The sequence below is a fragment of the Lactuca sativa genome, chromosome 6 (assembly GCF_002870075.4).
Source record: "Lactuca sativa cultivar Salinas chromosome 6, Lsat_Salinas_v11, whole genome shotgun sequence".
Taxonomy (NCBI): domain Eukaryota; kingdom Viridiplantae; phylum Streptophyta; class Magnoliopsida; order Asterales; family Asteraceae; genus Lactuca; species Lactuca sativa.
The window spans coordinates 84,925,408-84,928,563 of NC_056628.2; positions in this window are offsets into that span (position 1 = coordinate 84,925,408).

Consider the following 3,156-nt stretch of genomic DNA (forward strand, 5'->3'; position numbering starts at 1 on the left):
ATGGACACAGGTACATCGTGCAGTCGGACTATCTCTTGGATGTAGATTCGTGTGAGTCTTTCCATCTTGAATAATTCTTTAATCGGAAGGAAGTGAGCGGATTTTGTCAGACGATTGACGATTACCCATATGGTATCGTACCCACTCAGAGATTTGGGTAACTTGGTGATGAAATCCATGGTAATCATCTCTCATTTCCATTTAGGTATCTCGAGCTGCTGGAGCAGACCCGAGGGTTTCTGATACTTGACTTTTACATTGGTGCAAGTCAGACACTTGCCCACGAAGGTTGCGATTTCAGCTTTTAGGTTTGACCATCAATATTGTTTTCTTGATATCCAGGTACATCTTGTCCGAACCTAGGTGAACAGAGTATCTGGCCTTGTGAGCTTCGTTCAACATGTTCTCTAGTTTTAGGTCTTCCAACTGGGCTTCTCGGATCTGTACGGATAAGTGGGAATGGATGGTCATTGTCAATGTCTTCGCCTTGTTACTTGAGATTTCCTTTCAGCTAAGGGCATCTGCTACCACATTGGCCTAACCGGGATGGTAGCGGATTTCGCACTCGTAGTCACTAAGTAGTTCTACCCATCGCTTCTACCTCATGTTTAAGTCTTTCTTGCTTACTACGTGACCAAGGAAAGTGGTTAGACTGAAGGGAATCACTACGAACTCATAGTGATCAAATCGAGTCCTGAACACCGTCTTGGAAACATCTTTCTTGTGAACTTGAAGTTGACGGTACTCTTTGTCGAGCAGTTCATTAAGCTGACTGGATAACTCCTGCATTTCTGCTAGAGCTAAGCGATACAGAGACTTGGCTACATGATTAGTTCCATGAATTAGGTCGATGCGAAACTCGACATGACGTTCAGGAGGAATATCCAGGAGCTCTTTGGGAAAAACATCAGGAAAGTTTCAGACTTCGCGGATGCTCTCGAGGTCTTTAACTATTTGTTTCTCGTTGATTACATGAGCTAGGAATGCGCGACACTCCTTTCACAGAAGCCTTTGAGCTTTGATGCATAATATGATACGAAGATTGGAACTAAATTTATCGCTGTAGGTCATGAGAGTCTGGCCAGAGGGGAGATTGAGACGGATGGCTGTAACAAAGGATATTTGCATGATTGGGACTCAACCAGTCCATGCCAATAAGAACATCAAAGCTCTTGATGGTAACTGGTATTAGGTCAATGGGAAATGAATGATCGTTCAGGGTAAGGGTATAGCTTATGAATATGTCGTTAACGTTTCCCTTTCTCATTGTTAGCCATTTCGATGGTAAATGTTTCGGTTACTAAATGAGGACTATGTTTAAGAAGATGTTTGAATGAATGGCTACTAAGAGATTCTTTAACACTAGATTCGAAAAGGATACGAGCATAAGAATTGTCGAGAAGAAACGTACCCGAGACGACGGAGGGATCGGCGACTGCCACCTCCTACTTTATAGCTAGAAATATCCCGGCGTTGCTAGTTGTTGTTGCTTTGGGGCAGTTCCTCTTGAAATGCCCGACTTCTCCACAGCCGTAGCAGACCTGATCGGCACTCGATCCGGAAGTTTGATTGGTTGGTTGAGCCGGTTCTCTGCAGTTTCGCACAAGATGGCCCCTCTTGCCACAGCTGATGCATATCTTCTCATGGCATGGTCCAGGGATGCGATGGTGGTAATTGCACCTGTTGCACCAAGGGAGGTTACCATCATACCCAGTGGTATGTGCTTGAGCTGTAGACGCAGCGATAGGAGTAGTAGCAGTTTGGACTGGCACTGTTTTGGGCTTCTTGCAGGATCCTTGTGAACTCTGACCCTTTTGCTTTTTCCAGATAGTCTTCCTACTCTCAACACACTCATTCTGGTGCCCCTGATTATCTTCATGGTTTTGGGGATAGATGTTACTTCCTGGTTCACTGGACCTGCCAGGGTTCAATTGCACCATTGCAGCCGTCACTGCAGCAGTAACAGCTTCCTGAAATAGGACAGGATCAAATGGAGAAGGAGGTGGTGGCGGAGGGTTGTTGTTCCTGGAATCGGGTCCTTTCTTTGGAGGCATGATGATCTAAAATAATTAGGAAAAAGAGGACGGTAAGTCCTCTGAATTGAATAACAAGATATGAAACAAGAGATATCTCATTATGACAGATAAAATGTTCCACTAAGCGATAATACAGGAAGGAGTTATCAAAGCAGATAAACTATCGCTAAGGAAGGAATGAGTAGCAACACTCGGAATGAATTTCTACAATGTACTCGGTTCTGGCTAAAATACTCCCATAGTATTTTATGTTTCGCTATAACGTTGATTCATTGTTTGGATCTTAGGTAAGTTTTAGGCATGCTACATACCACAGTCACTCCCAAGCACATGTTGGCCATGTCTCGAATGAATATAGTTGATCAGGCTATATTGACCCTAGACACGACTACATAACTGCCCAGGTTTAACCGCAGTACACAACACCCAATTACTTATATTTTGTTCTACTCGTAGTTACGGATTCCGGTGGTTAGGTATACTTGTATACTTTTGAAAATACTTATATTTTAAAGTATACTTTTAGTTCAGAGCACTTCGGCCCCTTAGTGTTTATAGTCTTATACCATGTAATGTTTGGTATACTAGTTCACTATAAACAAGGGCTCTGATACCAATCTGTCACACCACGAAACCGATGGCGGAAATGTTCTGGGGCGGAGGACGTCATGTAGATTATCACAACCAATGTACATAGTAAGCATAGCAAACACAAAACATTACATTACGTATAATCATTACATTTGTTTGAAAGTAGAAAAGCAAAGTAATACATGTTTTATAGATACATAAGTTTAAACAAAAGTAAAGACGTGAATTCCATCTTCTCCGTCTTCTGCAAAAGGACGTGGGATACCTGTCTAAGGAGAACCTGAGAATACAAGCAGTTTAAAAATCAACATAAAGCTGGTGAGTTCATAAGCGGTTTGTTTGCTGAAAATGAACAAGTTTCCTTTGGTTTCTGAAAAAGTGGTTATCCAAGAAAATCCCATATTTTCTTATAAGTAAGTTTGTTTACCCATTTGTTACACAGTTTGGTTGAAAACAGTTTCTTATCTGGTTACTACATGATCTAGTTAAAAACAAGTTCTGTTATCCCAGGAAAAACCCTTATTTTCCT